We start from the raw sequence: 17,872 nt of genomic DNA on the forward strand, positions 1-17,872 counted from the left end.
TACCATACCCTCGTCCCTCAAGATTATTATCAATACTCCCATGGGTGGGACACGGGCCTCGTGTAAACCACTCGAGTGCTTCATACTTTTTCTTTTACTTTTGAATTGCGTTATATGTAGTAAACGTCCACATGAACTGGGCCAAACCGGGCCCAACCCGACCCGGTCAAAGTCCAGTCAACACGGGTGGAATTGGAACCTTCTCATGAACAACACGGGTGTCGTAGCAATGCACATGGCAGTCACCCACCACAATAAAGTTGTCATATTTGATCAAACCAATGCGGGCCCATCTCAGTACCGTTTACGAAAGTGCAAGGCCCGGGGTGGGTCCCGGGAGTCCTCGTGTTACGCACACTCGGTGGAATATAATATAGTGAAAAACAAAGTGCGGGCCCTACATCTTGCAACAGACACGTGGTGCTCATCAGGTTCGTTTTTGAGTAATGGAACCCTACTACAAACGGGTGGAAACGGGTCCGGGTCGAAAAAGATCCGGTATTATAAACCATGTCAAAATAACGGATGTGATTGGATGGAATCAAAAAAGGAGATGTTTGTTAGGCGATGGTATGCTTCGAGTTTATCTCTTCCAAAGGAAAACAGTGTTATAGTTGTCGGGGGACAATCGGCGTTTAGTTACGAATTTGTCCCTAAAACTTCGAATAAACCATATGATCTCCCGTTTTTGCATCGTACGTTTGAGCGAAATTCAAAAGGGAACAATTTATACCCGATTTTACACTTATCAAACAATGGACATTTATTCATTTTTGCTAATCGGGATTCGATTCTTTTCGATTATAAAAAACGTAAAGTCGTAAAAAACTTCCCAAAAATCCCGGGAAACGGGGCCCGCAGTTACCCGAGCACAGGCTCTTCCGTAATTCTTCCTTTAGACTACAACGACAATTTCGGTAAAGTTGAAGTTATGGTGTGCGGTGGTGCAGCCCGTGGGTCCTACACTGCAGCTCAACGGCGGCGTTATCTGACGGGCTTGCGTTCTTGTGGAAGAATGGTGATCACCGGAAACCGCCACAAGTGGCGGATGGAGAACATGCCCGGCCCACGGATCATGAGCGACATGTTGGTATTACCGACCGGTGATATCTTGATAATCAACGGTGCAAAACGAGGGTGCGCTGGATGGGGTACCGCATCGGATCCGGCTCTCGAACCGTATCTTTATAAACCGGACAACGGGCCAGGAAAACGGTTTCAAATTTTAAAGAAAACAAAAATCGCGAGGTTGTATCATTCGTCGGCAGTGTTGTTACCGGACGGGCGGATCTTGGTGGCTGGTGGGAACCCGAATAACCGGTACATCATGCACGGTGTGACTCACCCGACTGAGCTCAGGCTACAAGCCCTAACCCCGGACTATATGGATCCACAGTTTGATGATCTCCGGCCAAAGGACGTAATGGTCATTTACCCACGAAAAGCCCACGGTGTGGAAAACGGTCACATTTTTAATGTTACTTTTGGCCTCACGAATGATTCCGGGAATTTGAGTGTGGTGGCATATGCACCACCGTTTACGACTCACTCGTTATCGATGAATCAGAGAATGTTGAGACTTGAGTGTTTGGGTTTGGAGAGTGGTGGTGGTCAAGATAGGGTTCAGGCGAGTGTGGTGGCTCCTCCTTCGATTTATGTTGCACCACCGGGTTTTTATATGTTGACGGTGGTTAACGGTGGTGTTCCTAGTAGATCTTCGTGGCTTAGGATACTTTAGGTTTGTGGGTAAAATGTCGCTACCCACTTCCCTCTTATTTCAACAGAAACACATCAAACTTTCTTTTTAATGTTTAAACAAATATTTTGTAGGGGGTCAGAAGAGTTAAGTGTATTCAAATGTTGCATTATTTTAAGTTGTGTTATTAAAAAAAAATGTAAAGATTATATTGATGATTTAGTTATGTCGTCATATTTAATACAACTGTTATTTATAAAAGTTTATATTACAATTAGATTTTATTTTATTAAAGATTAAATAAAAGAAAATTCATAACTTTTTTCTACAAATAAAAGATGTAATCTAAGCAATAAAACGGCATTGACTTCGATTGGTCATGCTTAAGCAGGCAAATGCCCATTCAAACTCTCCGATTAATATATTATACTTTTTTGTTTTAATATTATTATTTTCAGCTGTATTTTTTTGTCTTATATGAGAAGGTATAAGAATATTAAATAAGTGGTCATGCGTATTTTTTATTCTCTTACCTTTACGTATGAATATCAATTTCTATTCATAACATACTCTGAAAGTTTACTTCAATTTTTTAAAGATTATCAGTTTAAATTGTAATACTTACTATACGGAATGGTACAATACATTTGAATGTGGGTAAAACTAAACAAAATACTATAATCCGATATAAACATAAAAAAAGAATGTGCGAAATATAAATAGGTTTGTTCAATGTGAAAGATATTTTTTTGACAAAACTTCAAAAATGGTCCCTGTGGTTTTTGAAAATATCAAGTTTAGTCCCTAAGTTCAAAAAACCTCACGGATCGTCCCTGTGGTTTCAAAACTTTTAACAAATGGTCCTTTCGCCTAACTCCGTCAGCTTTCTACCGTTAAGTGAGGGACATTTTCGTCATTTCAATACCCAGTGACCATTTATGAGGTTTTCTCTATTAAAAAAAAGAAAAAAAATATAATTATTTAATAAAAGGGCCCCTCTCTCTCTCTCTTCTCTCTCTCTCTCTCATACACACGATCATCTTCTTCGTAAAAAAAACCCAGATACATTTCACACCAACAAACACACTTTTAACAAAATTGGAATTTCGATAAATGTTATACAAGGACGCCATAGAGTTAGATCGAGATGCTTAATCTCCAATTGGGTATCAGGTAAAAAAACATAATCTGATTACCATTCTTTCAAATCCTTATTCAATCTGTTTCATATTTCATCATCTTCATCAAAAACTTTGATGGGTTCACAAGGATTTATCAGGTTAAGACTATCTTCCTTCTTTAACACCACAATAGTATCAAATCGTTCAGGGGATTCCATTTTCCATTTACAATCTGTACTGAAAAACACCATGACACTAGAATCAGCCATTCCCTTTTCTATTCATAGGAAATGGTTTATTGTATGATACTAACAGAATCGAATTTAGTTGATTCCAAGGGAGGGTAGCATTACAAATTTATGATAGAGAGGCAGCTCCTACGGTGGTGGCGGCGACGGTCTGGCGAGAGCAGGTCTCTCCAATAATCTTCGAACAAGGAAGAAGAGAAACCGTTAGGGAGAGAATTCAACAACTCTTTTAAGCAGAATCGATGTTGTTCGCCATCACCCCTTCCAACCTTGGCTCACCGGAAAAACGAAGCACAAGAATGGGGACTGCCGCCTCAGATCTAACCCCCTCTCCACCTTTCCAGTCGAAGCTCAACCCCCAAACACCCTGCTTTGATCGGCGACTGCAACTGCCCCTTCCCTTCGAGTTTCACTGCCGGAATAGCCCAAGTCAAAGAAGGGGGTGATGGCGAACAACTTTCCTCAGCCTAATCCATCAACGTTGTTTGTACTTAGACTCGGTACCTAACTCCACCCTTTCCAGAGGCATTAACAAACACAACAATCAACGAGAATGACAAGGATCGGGTGGCTGGAAGCTGCTTCAAGTGAAACAAGAGAACTGTTGTTTGTTTTTAGCTCTGGCGAAGAAGAATAGGCGAGGAAGGAAAAGTGTGTGTGAGAGAGAGAGAGAGAGGTGGGGCCCTTTAATTAAATAATTATATTTTTTTCTTTTTTTTAATAGAGAAAACCTCATAAATGGTCCTTGGGTATTGAAATGACGAAAATGCTCCTCATTTAACGGCAGAAAGCTGACGGAGTTAGGCGGAAGGACTAAACATTACAAATTTTGAAACCACATGGACGATCCGTGATGTTTTTTGAACTTAGGGACTAAACTTGATATTTTCGGAAACCACAGGGACCATTTTTGAAGTTTTATCTATTTTTTTTGTCTGTAATATGTTAATTCGTTGTATTGTTTTTAAGTTACTTGTGGTCCTTGTGTATGTATATGTGCGGACTATGCATATGCACTAAAACAAAAAAGAAAAAGAATTAATGTGAAGTAAAAGTGGTCTTTTATTGTAACTATAAATTGTTTTTCCCTGTTTTATAGGGGTGCACGATTGAGAGTTTATTTATGTTTATTTTACAGTGATCTATAAAATTTTTATTAGGTAAAGACCATTTTTCTATTTTTTATCAACATATAAACCATAAAACATACTATTTAAAAACATTGATCATTATATATATATTAAATCCAAATGAGCTTAGGAATAGTACCTTTTTAGGCTTTAGGTTTTTGTCACAAAAGTTTACTGAATTTGACACTTTTAGTCCCTAAAGTCAAAATTTTTACATTTTTGCCTTTTAATTAAGTTTTTATGCCTTAAGGTTTTTGCCACAAATCTTTAATGACTTTGACACTTTTAGTCCTTGCAGTCAAAGGTTTTACATTTTGGTGTTTTTGCCACAAATCTTTAATGAATTTGACACTTTTCGTCCTTATAGTCAAAACTTTTACATTTTGACATAAAAAACACAGAAAACTTCCTTTAAAATTTTGCCACCATATTTTCCCAACTTTAACATTATTGCCACAACATTTTTGGATTTTCTCCACCAATGTCCATTCTTTTCGTTGTACACTTTTGACATCTAATTTTAGGGGTTGTCGACTTTCTCCCCTATTTATGGTGATTTACAATTTCAGCACATATTTTTTAAAGTTTGCCGATTTTTTTCATATTACCCCAAAAGCGGCGTAGCCGCGGGTTCTTTACTAGTATATATTAAATCCAAAGGAACTTAGGAATAGTATTGTTAGGTGCATTTCATGTACCCATTTTGTAGCTTTATTTCATAAAAGTACATTGCATATAGGCTTAAACTCATGCATTTTGCATGTTTTTCGGGATTTTTCATGAGGCAATTTCATTCAAATACTTTTGTGATATTTCAGGGACTTTTGGAGGTAGGATATTGTTGGAGGAGGTAAATAAAAGTTGCAGACAAAATTTCAGGACTTGCGGAGCACCGAGGAGCAAGATATCAAAGAAATGAAGATTTTGGCTTTACAGAGATTTATACGGCCGAGTAAATGCAAGCCTTGCGTTTACGCGGGCCGTGTAAACGTAGATTTCTGCACAGTATATTTTTGCGTTTACGCGGGCCGTGTAAATGACAGTGTTAATTTACGCGGGCCGTGTAAACGTAAATGCGGGTTTTAAAGCAGTTTTTCACCATTTTTAAAGGGGGGAACCGACTTTTTACTTTGGGGGGGTCGACTTTTGGAGTAGAGAAGGCGATTTTCTTGAGGATTTTGAAGTTGATTAACACTTGGGAACATTTGATTTCATTTTGTAAGAACTTTAATTTCATTTTCTAGATTTGTGATATTGTTCTAGTCATGAGTGGCTAGAACCCTAGATTCTCCAACTTTATGTCTTGACTTCTAGTTGTGATTTCAATCATATGACTTGATGTTTTCTTTCAATTTTCTATCTAGTGAATTTGATTTTGTTTCAATCGAATGTTTGATTCTAATTGTGATTCTTATTGGCCATTTGAATTAGGGTTAGATCATTCAAGTTATCTAATTGCAAAATCCGTAATTGTTTTGTAAATTGGACTAGGTAACAAGCACTAAACTGATTTCTATTGAATGAATTTAGTGTAAATCTTATTCACACATTCTTATGCTCCCGAGCTTATGAGGAGTATTGAGTGTTGTTGGGAACATTCACATAAAGTTTAATGCAATCTTTCAACCTAATTCTAAGAGTTTGTTTAGATTAAATTGGTAAGGTTAGGATTAATCAAAGAGCTTGTTTTGGTTAATTATTGTGGTGAATGGGAAGTGTTAGAGCTTGTTAACACTTTTAAGTACCAACTTAGATAGAATTAAACAAATATCTTGTCATCCATGGAATCACATTGCTAATTTGTCTTGCATAGAGTTGGAGTACTTACAAATCTTGAACTTATTTCACTTAATCAATCATTTACTTATTGCTTTATTCTATAGTTTAAATCATTGCTTATAAATTCCCCCCATTCTGTGACCATTTTTGTACCTTACGCAAAAAGGTATAAACACTTGTCCCGTGTCTCTGTGGATCGACCCTACTTACCTTGTACTACGTTTTTAGTGCATAGTAGTAGTGTTTAAGGAGTCATTTGTACCCTTTATTTGTTGGGTTTGACACGCCTAACAAGTACCTTTTTAGGCTTTAGGTTTTTGCCACAAAAGTTTACTGAATTTGACACTTTTAGTTCCTAAAGTCAAAATTTTTACATTTTTGCCTTTTAATTAAGTTTTTGTGCCTTAAGGTTTTTGCCAGAAATCTTTAATGACTTTGACACTTTTAGTCCTTGCAGTCAAAGGTTTTACATTTTGGTGTTTTTGCCACAAATCTTTAATGAATTTGACACTTTTCGTCCTTGTAGTCAAAATTTTTACATTTTGACATAAAAAAACACAGAAAACTTCCTTTAAATTTTGCCACCATATTTTCCCAACTTTGACAACTTTAACATTATTGCCACAACATTTTTGGATTTTCTCCACCAATGTCCATTCTTTTCGTTGTACACTTTTGACATCTAATTTTAGGGGTTGTCGACTTTCTCCCCTATTTATGGTGATTTACAATTTCAGTACATATTTTTTAAAGTTGGCCGATTTTTCCATATTACCCCAAAAGCGGCGTAGCCGCGGGTTCTTTACTAGTTTATATAAAAAAAATATATGCATGGACTTATTATGTAAATTACAGGGAGAGCTTTTGTAATTAATTTTTGAAAAAACATCATAAATGGTTCCTGTGCTTTCAAACTTTTGACGATTGGTCCTTATTGCTAACTCCGTTAAGTTTTATCCGTTAACCGAAGGACAATTTCGTCATTTCACTATTACAGGGACCACTTATGATGTTTTCTTTTATTTTAAAAAAAATAAAAAAATGAAATAATATACAAAGAGGGTCCCACCCTCTCTCTCTCTCTCTCTCTCTCTCTCTCTCTCTCTTCGTGTGTATGTGTGAGAAGATGCAGATCATGTGTGTATATGTGTGTGTTTATCCTCATAATTTGCTTCAGCCACTTTAGCTTCCATCTGGTTCTCTAACACATTAACTTCCGTCAACACATTCATCTCTTCCTTCTTGCCTGTATGTGCCTCCGATTCAAACTAATTCAATTTCCACTGAACATCTTGAAACAGCTGCTTCTTGTAGACTTGGAGAAGATGTCAAATTGGGATTAGGGTTTCTTTGTTGCGTCTGTAGAAGATGAGTGGGACTCATTTGAGATCCGATTTTTGATTGGTTTCTTTGAATTTGATGACAGTGTCTATCGATAAACATCACATGGATTTCTGTAGTTTGGTTTTGTAACCAATTGATTGAAATTTTGTATTAATCATGTGTGAAACTGGATGTAGCTATACTGAACTCCATCATAAACCTAAATCTTGAATCTTGGAATGATTCATTCTGGAGGACGTGGGTTATTGATCAGTGATTTCCCATTAACCCAAATCTAGAATCGAATACCAAATCTGGAGAACCCTAAAACCTAATAAACCAACAAGGTCTTCTTCAATTTCGTCACCATCGTCTTCGCCTTCTTCATCAGGTATGTTTCTCAAATACATATTTTTCTTAATGATGTTGAAATTGTAAAATTGTGTGGTGTGGGTTTGGTGTTACATGGTTATATACACAGGAAAACGTAAACAATCATCTTGGGCCTTCGAGTTATCTAAGTTTGAGCCTTTGAGTTATCTAGTGCAGACGTAAAGAGATGATGACTAAACACAATTGATTGATCAAGATGAAATTAGGAGGCAACCAATTTGGGATCTGATTGGATGCATAGGAGTTGGAGAAGATTACAAAGAAGGATGACATGGTTAATGAACCAGTAGTTTAATTTGTATTTTATTTTGGAGATTTGGTTTGTGATCGAGTGAATCGATGACGGTATTTAGTCCTAATTTGTTTTGTAACCGACCATGTGTGTTTATGTGTAGGTCAAAGTTGCGTTTGGGTGTGTGTGTGTGTGTGAGAGAGAGAGAGAGACCCCTTTAAATATTATTTAATTTTAGTTTTAAATAAGTGAAAACATAATAAATGATCCCTGTAGTAGTGAAATGATGAAATTGCCCTTCAGTTAACGGACAAAACTTAACGGAGTTAGCAATAAGGACCAATCGTCAAAAGTTTTGAAAGCACAGGGACCATCTATGATGTTTTTAAACCACAAGAACTAAACTTCAGATTTTAGGAAACCACAGGGACCATTTATGTTGTTTTTTCTTAATTTTTTACATCGAGATCTTTTCTGTAAATTACAATGACAACTTTTGTAATTTATTTTCCAAACAAGGACCAAACTTGCCAATATACAAAACTGCTATGACAAAAATCTAATTTTTTTTACGAAAAAGTCCTTGTACATTTTTGTTTAAGTTTGAGTTTCAAACTTTAAATCCAAAACCTACTTGGACTACCCTTTAACAAAAAACTTTTAAATTTTAACAAATTAACTTAAATACTTTTTAAATAAATAAATCAAATCTATACTTTTTGATCATTTATCTTACACGATTAAATATAAATATATTTTAATAATTACGATTTCTTTATTTGAAACAAAATCTATCTTATACCATTAAATATAAATTGGTTAGGTGCATTTTATGCACATATTTTGCACATTCATTTCTATCTTTTCATTGTATTTTACTTTCTAATTATTGTCTTTAGTGAACTATTGTGTACTTGCATGTTTTATTTGGAATGCCTAATATTTCACTATTTTTGACTTATTTTGTAGGCAATATGGAGCTTGGAGCATTGGAGGCGAGCATGGAGCTTGGAGCTTGGATGATGGAGCATAGATTATGGAGAGAAGATGGACAAGATGTGTCGTTGGTCGAAGTTAAAACGAAGTCGAAGCCAAGTTTGAAGACCAATTGAAGTTTTAGCAATAAACACAGTCTGATTCAAAACACATGCCTATGTTGAAAACACACTCTTCATCCATGGGCTGGGCTGCAGCGCTCACCATGTCATGGCCACTGTCTTGCAACGTCGTGGTGCTTACGTAAAATACGCGTTCTTCATCTTGCATGCCACGCCGTGACACTCTATGTGTCACGTCGTCGCATATGTTTTTCCTCAAAAACCATGTATTAGACTCCTTTATATCATTCACTGATCCTGACATGTACTTTATATACCTATCTAGCTTTAAATTTATAAACCTAACTACTTAGCTAAATTATACACTTATAGCCAGTGTATCTAGTCAGATTATAGAATAGCTTGGGTAAATCAGGTGTCGATCGTAGGGAACGATATTTAAATAATAAAATAACTACTAAAAGCTAAACTAAGAAAACAACTAAAAATAGGGGTTTTATATGATTTTACAAGTTCATATTAACTTAATTAAAATACTCAACTAATTACTAAAGTAAACAACTAGAAAGACGATTTTAAATCAAGAATAAATGATACTTTCGCTTAGTTTCGAATCCCTCCTTTTTCCCGTGGTTGATTTCAAGACAACGGATTAATTTCGTTAGTTACCAAATAAAAGTTACAAGTTATATTAATCCGACTAACTAGCATAAGTCAATTTAACAACTTTAACCCCAATGATCATGCAAGTTAATGACACTAAATTGATTTTAAAGGTAATTTGGACTCTGAATGATAGAATCTACAGACTACTATTCTTTGGTCAAGTCTAGCAATCGAGAAAATATTATGATCAAATATTGCTCTCTAACATAGTTAAGCAACTAACTTATCACCTATACTAGGATATGGTCAATCCTATCTCTAGCAATTTAATGGTCATAAATAAATAGGGATATCAATTTCATGCAATTAACTGCAGTTTAACTACACAATCTTGAGACAAAACAATAAAGATAGAAACTTTAACAAGATAGGTTTAGATTTATCAAACACTATTTATAGCAAAACTAACTTAATCAATCCATCAAACAAGAAATCAACACATAGTAATCAAGAGTTCATCTAATCTAAATGAAAGCAAGGGTTATTAGTCCATAATCACAACTGAAAAAACATATAAACAAAAGGAAAACTAGGCTAAACATGATTAAACTAGGAAACCCGAATGAATATGTGTGGATCCTTGCTCCAATGTCTTTATCCCTTGTTCTCTAATCGAATTCTACATTTCCAGGGTTCTTGGAAGGGTTTTTCTTTGTCAATTATCGCAGCCCATGGCCTTCAACCTTTGGAATCGACCTAATGTCCGAATATATATATATATATATATATATATATATATATATATATATATATATATAGTTTCCTAAAATTCGATTTCCACGGCGTTGGGGAATAGATGCCACATCGTGGTGATGTGATTCCTTGCCGTACACGAACTCCTAGATCGATACAGGGAGTTTTTTGGTGATTTTTTTATTCTCACGTTGTGAGGTAAGAGGTCTCATGTCGTGAGAATGAGAATTCATATTTTTCACAAAAACGAAAGTCATCCGAAATTTTGTCTAGTTCTGGATCATTTTGAATCTCGTCAATCGGAGTTACGAGTCATGAGATACAGCCAAAATACTGACGAGGGGTCAAGTTGTCCAACAACATCCTTTTTGTGTCTTTTTCAGCTCCTCTTCCTCCAAATATCCAGCTTTTGTCGGTTTCAGTCATTTTATTCGAGAATGTCCATTTTTGGCTGCAAAATATAATTTAAACATTATAAGTACCAAATATATTTGCAATTAACCAAATTATAGTTTAAAATATATTAAAATATTGCCTAAAAATATGTATAAATATGGCACTATTAAAATACCATGCACTTGTCTTTTGCTTGCCCTCAAGCAAAACTTTATTTTTAATACATCACATAGAACATTGCCCACCAATATCACACAAGACAATCCGAATTGAACCGACTAATTACGTGTCACTTTAATGCATGTATTTGTGTCTAGATCCTAATTACCTCCCACACCCTAAATACTTACGATCGTCATAAATGTTTCCCATGTATTTTGAACAACATTCATTGTATGCATCCCTTCGAATCCATCCCTATAAAACTTTCTTAACCTCAACGTATTTTTGGTTAAGCTCCCAAACATACATATTGATCTTCATAGCTTTGTAGACTCTTATTCTCAAACTTTGCAACTTTTTTTTTCTTTATCAAAACTTTTTTCACTTTTTTTTTCACATCTCACTTTTTTCCTCTCAAACTAAAAACCTAAAAGAAAAATACATGCTTAAGCAAGTGAACTTAACATCAGCATTTATTGGTTAAAGGTATTATTCTAATGTGCAATGACTATATAAATTTTCTTGGATACATTTGAAGTACACGATGCAAAACATATTATGTCCCTCAAACTACACAATTTTACGTTTGTGTCTCATGATTTCACTAAAATTGGGAAGCCACAAATATACTATAAGATATTAGCTTAACTAAATCTTTAAATTTGCATCAAGTTATCCCATACAATACTAGCAAACTTAGTTCTAACATAAGCAAAATTTTAAATTTTCTAGATTTTTCTAATTTATACCATTTTTTCAAGTCTTTGTTTTCTCAGTATTTTTTTTTAAATCTAGCATATATTTTTATTTCAATCTAGCATAGCATATATTTTTATTTCAATCTAGCATGTTATTTTTCTTTCTCAATGCCCTACCCCCAAACTTAAATATACAATGCCCTCATTGTATAAAAAAAATTAAAAGCTTATAAAATAAAAGAGGAAGAAAAGGAACAAACTCGCCTTCATTATGTAATCGCGAGATTGGATGACTGTCGTGGGTTGCTTATCGATACTAAACTTGATTTTATATGCTAGAACACTCCGGAATTTGAACATCCATGCCGAAAATAGTGTACTCTTGGAAACAAAATAAGAGGCGGACAACCAAACTTCATAGCTCGAAAATTTGACTGGGACACTGCCACGTCGTGGCAAGTTGCTGGCCACAATGTGGTCCCTATAAAATCTAGAACTTGCGAGAAAATCATTGTTACAATGTGCAGTGAGAATTGGCGCGTCGCTGTCTTCAAATGTCAGGAAAGTAGTCGTGATGTAATAAAAAGTCGCGTCTCGAGGTAGCTAGGCTTGTGCCGCGTCTTCGTGAAAAATCTTAATTCTTCATCGTTGAATAAATCGACTAATATCGAAGTAGCTAATTTCTCGACCGGTCCCTCGTATCAATTGATTCACATATATAGCATTTATAACACAAAAGACTCCTTGGTTTTAGCTTCATGTCGATTGTATACCCTACACTTATTTGTGTGTCTTACTTCTTGCCTTCTTCTCGTAATACTCCACCCCACGCTTGCATTTTTTCCCATAATCAATTTCTTAGCTGAAAGTTTCTTGCAACAAAAATAAGAATCATCAAAAGCAATTTTATTCAAAAATAAAACAAAAACTAAAAAAATAAAACAAAAACTAAAAGGAAAAGAAAATGCAAACTAATTTAAAAGTCGAATTACCTCCCAATAAGCGTTTTTTTTTGTGTGAGTCTTGAGCTGGAAGCTCAAATTAATAAACTTATAAAAAAATCGATGCCAATCCATCCGTTGTATTTAATATTATTTTTAGACCGGTTCGTAAGATTTGACTTTTTGTTTCGAAAATCGGCCAATCGAGCAAGCATCTATCGAATTCCAGAAAATTGACAATGGTGGGAACCGGTTGGACACTTTTCAGAAAAGGATCGCACTTCAGTACCTTCTTCAAAGATGGAATCGTCACCCCATGCTTCGAAACACAAACCGGAAAAACAGTGGTCCACGACGTGGTAATGATCACACCACGACGTGGTTCCTGCAAATCAACTTGTTCTTGTTCTTCGTCTGAGCCTTCTGCTAGCAATCTTTTTAGCTCCTCTAGAACTTTTGTTTGGATTAAATTCCACCTCTTCTATCTCTAGTTCATTTAACTCAGCTTGTTCTTGATCTTCAGGTAAGATGTGACCTAAGCATATTCCAAACCTCTTCAAATCTTTGTCTAAGTCATATCCCTCATCTTCCCGCTCTAATTCTTGTTCCATTTCCTTAAGACAAGCATCAAAAGCTTTGAAACTTGGAAAATTAAAATAAATGATATAAAAACCTAAAGAAAATTAAAATAAATAATCCGAACTAAACACAAACCGTTCCCCGGCAACGTCGCCAAAAACTTGATGTGCACTTTATATACCTTTCTAACTTTAAATTTATTAACCTAACTACTTAGCTAAATTATGCACTTATAGGCAGTGTACCTAGTCATATTATAGAATAGTTTGGGTAAGTCGGGTGTCGATCACAGGGAACGGTATTTAATTAATAAAATAACTACTAAAAGCTAAATTAAGAAAACAACTAAAAATGGGGGTTTTATCTGATTTTACAAGTTCATATTAACTTAATTAAAATAATCAACTAATTACTAAAGTAAACAACTAGAAACATGATTTTAAATCAAGAATAAAGGATACTTTCGTTTAGCTACGAATCCCTCCTTTTTCTTATGGTTGATTTCAAGACAAAGGATTAATTTCGTTAGTTACCAAATAAAAGTTACTAGTTATCTTGATCCGACTAACTTAACCCCAATGATCATGCAAGTTGAGGACACTACATTGATTTTAAAGGTAATTTGTACTCTGAATGATAGAATCTACAGACTACTATTCTTTGGTCAAGTCTAGTAATCGAGCAAATATTATGATCAAATATTGCTCTCTAACACAATTAAACAACTAACTTATCACCTATACTAGGATATGACCAATCCTATCTCTAGCAATTTAATGATCATAAACAACTATGTAAATCAATTTCATGCAATTAACTACGGTTTAACTACACAATCTTGAGACAAGGCAATAAAGGTAGAAACTTTTACAAGCTAGGTTTAGATTTATCAAAAAATATTTAAAGCAAAAATAACTTCATCAATCCATCAAACAAGAAATCAGCACATATTAATCAAGATTTCATCTAATCTAAACGAAAGCAAGGGTAATTAGCCCATAATCACAACTGAAAAATACATAAACAAAAGGAAAAATAGGCTAAACATGATTAAACTAGGCAAGCCGAATGAATATATGTGAATCATTGCTCCAATATCTTTATCCCTTGTTCTCTAATCGAATTCCACCTTCCCAGGGTTCTTGGAAGGGTTTTTCTTCGTCAATTATCACAACCGTCTGGCCTTCAACCTCTGGAATCGACCTAATGTTCGAATATATATAGTTTCCTAAAATTCGATTTCCACTGCATGGGGAATAGATGCCACGTTGTGGTGATGTAATTCCTTGCCGCACACGAACTCCTAGACCCAGGGGCGGAGCTAGGATTTTAGGATAAAGGGGCTTATATATATTAAAAAATTTTATTCAAATAACATAATCGTCTTTGTAAAATTGAAACAGAAAATGATAAAGAAAAAATGGTATAAATAGGAACTACATTAATTTTTTCAAGAATTCAATAATTATTTTTCTTTTTATGTTTGAAAAAAAAATCAATAATTATTTTCTTACACATGGTTTACCCTATTATTATAAGAATTTAGAAACTAATAACTAATCATAATATTGTCATTAATTACAAATTATATTGCTAAAAATAATATTAATGATAAGTAAAAAATAACGTAAATATGTATTAACTAGTAAAGTAAGAATTAGAAATTATCTTTTCTTGAACTTGAAGTTTGTAAAAGAAAATGAGGTGAATGTAATTTGCAATATAGTCCCTTTGCCAATTGCCGATGATTTTTAACTGTCATCAAATTGTAATTGATGTATTTGTTATTGAATATGCAAATTATAATTGTCCAACCACAATATTAAGGAAATTGGGCTCAGCGGGGCGTTGGGCTTGGGATTAGTTTTTGTTTTTGGCAAAAAGTAATTAATAGGGTTTATAATTATAACTAATAGTATATAAGTAAAATGAAAAATGTTGGAGGGGGCAGCACACCTGCATAGACCGACACAGGGCGTTTTTGGTGACTTTTTATTCTCACGTCGTGAGGTAAGAGGTATCACATCGTGAGAACTAGGAATTCGTATTTTTCACAAAAAATGAAAGTCGTCCGAAATTTTGTCTAGTTTCCGGAACATTTTGAATCTAGTCAATCGGAGTTAATAGTCATGAGATATGGCCAAAATACTGATGAGGGGTCAAGTTGTCCGACAACATCCTTTTTGTGTCTTTTTCAGCTCCTCTTCCTCTAAATATCCACCTTTTTGTCGGTTTCAGTCCTTTTCTTCGAGAATGTCCATTTTAAATATAATTTAAACATTATAAGTACCAAATATCTTTGCAATTAACCAAATTATAGTTTAAAATGTATTAAAATAATGCCTAAAAATATGTATAAATATGGCACTATCAGATCCATTCTAGGAAATGGGTGTTACATGCATGTGGATTATGTCATTTTTCTCATATTTTGACCTAGTTTGAGTGAACGACATGCATGTGGCATGCATGTCCATAAAGTTTTGGATTTTTATGAGCCTTTGGAGTCCTTAGAAGCATCCCGAAAAGTTAGATCAGAAGGCTTAACAGATTAAGAGCTTAATCCCATTAAGATGTCTTTTTTGTAGTTTCCACGACGTGGTGGCTTGCTCGCCACGACGTGGAGAGCATAGTCTGCATGATTGTTTTGGCATTTAGCCGCCACCACATGGCCATGGGTTGGCCATGGCATGGTGATCTTCTAAGTTGACCTTTTAGACCGTTGACTTTGACATGTTTGACTTTTAGTAATATTGCTAGTTTTAGAAGGTAGACTAAGGGTTACCTTGTATGATTCATTAGAAGGTGTGAAGCACCTGTTTTTTCGACTGTGTGAGCTGGTTAGCTGTTGGTTGCATTTGTGAGGTGATTTTTCTCACTATACTATGTAGAATGCTAGATTGTCTTTGTGAATGTTGCATGTGTGTTGTGCAGGGCCCGCAATGTGGTTGGGGCCCGATATAAAGGTCGGGCCCGATATATGGACGAGACCTGTGATGTGTGTGTGTGTGTGTGGGGGGGGGGGGGGGGTGGGGGATGTTATGTATGGTATGTGGTATTTTGTGGAACTCACTAAGCTTTGTACTTACGTTTTTATGTGTAAATGTTTCAGGTAGTTCTGGTTCCCAGGGAAAGGGTCCGGCTTGATCACATTACATCTCCCGGAGATTTATTCCGCATTATCTATTTGTTTACTTTGATGTTTGAGAATTCTTTATACATTGGTTGAATTTGAACACATTATTTTACGGTTATTGGTGGTTTTAAAATAAAAAGATTTTACTTAATATTTTTAGGACATTACATCATGTGATTCAAGTTATTATTTTTTATAATTTAATTTAGATTGGGCTATGCATTAATTATACCCTAAAACATTGGGCAATTAAAACATAGAATATGAGCTTTAAAAATCTAATTTATATCTGGTATTGTCCTTCCTCCTTGAGGTTGAGGGTTCAAATCTCATTGTGGACATATGTGGAATAATTTAGGAATAGTTTAGTATATATTTGTATTTATCGTTCAATATATATATATATATATATATATATATATATATATATATATATATATATAGGCTTAGGTTATTATATTCTAACTAATTATTGTATGGATGTAGGAATGATTGTGGGCCAATCATTTTACTTATTTTAAGAAAGTGATTAATACATATTATTGAAATAAATATAATTGAAAAATACCATCTAAATTAATTACAAGGGTATTTTAGTCATATAATATAGATTTAATCAATAAAAATTGCATATTTTAAGGGATCATAGATTTTATTAATTTTAAAAACCCGATTTTACAAATTATAATTCTTTTAATTCGAACATTCTGACAGAATATGTTTATGAGTATATTAAAAAATAAAAATATTCTTGAACCATAAAATAATAAAAATATTCTTGAACCTATTTCTTGATCATAACTTTAAAATATTCTTGTAGAATAACAAATTCTCGAACTATCAATTGAAGAATAAAAACAAAAATTACATTAATTCTTATAGAATACGAGTAACAATTGCTAAGAATTACATTTATGGTTAAAGAATAAAACTAAAAACACTTTCAAATCAGGAAAAAAACATCAAAATCTAACAAAGACACTAATACATTCGAAAAGAATAATGTTGCTAAGAATCACTTCTAATTTTGTGGTCCGTTCTTCAAGCATCAACTTCTGTGAAAACAAATCCAATTATAGTTTAGAATCCAATAATGCATTAGCAAATGAAAAATAAAAAACTAAATTCCTTTGGAAAAATATGGGGACTTATGAATTGCACCAAAACCAATTGTAACATCCGGACTCCCAGGTATATTATTGTGTGTTTAATTTTTTGAGATTTATGGAGTGACTCGACGAGTTGTGAGTCCAACTCGTCAAGTAGAGTCGAGTTGACCGCATGGGATTAATGAATGGACTCGACGAGTCAAAGAGCCGACTCGCCGAGTTGGTGCTGTGTTGTGAAACCCTAATTTCCCGGGGTTGGGGCCTATATAAGGGAATTTATGCCCCTATTTCTGCCTCACCAGCTGCCTAACCTTCCTGTGTAAAACCCTAAACGTGTGTAGTGAGCTAAGAGAGTCTTAGAAGCTAAACCTGGAGTAACCTAGTGCATCTTTTGAGGAGAAGGGGAGATTATCCAACAAGGAAGCAAGAGAATCGGTTGGATCTAGAGTATCTTCATGCTAGGGCTTCAGTGGGAGGTAAAAGCTTGCACCTTTCTCATTTATTTGCCTAGA

The 17,872-nt window shown here is 34.6% G+C and overlaps 1 pseudogene; it reads left to right on the forward strand.

The window, feature by feature from the left end:
- Positions 1–36: 36 nt before the first annotated feature.
- Positions 37–1,858, forward strand: LOC145126994 (aldehyde oxidase GLOX pseudogene; annotated as a pseudogene).
- The last annotated feature ends 16,014 nt before the right edge of the window (positions 1,859–17,872 follow it).

Source organism: Lactuca virosa, chromosome 1 (genome assembly GCF_052849685.1).
Source record: "Lactuca virosa cultivar CGN04683 chromosome 1, Lactuca_virosa_CGN04683_v6, whole genome shotgun sequence".
Classification (NCBI taxonomy): domain Eukaryota; kingdom Viridiplantae; phylum Streptophyta; class Magnoliopsida; order Asterales; family Asteraceae; genus Lactuca; species Lactuca virosa.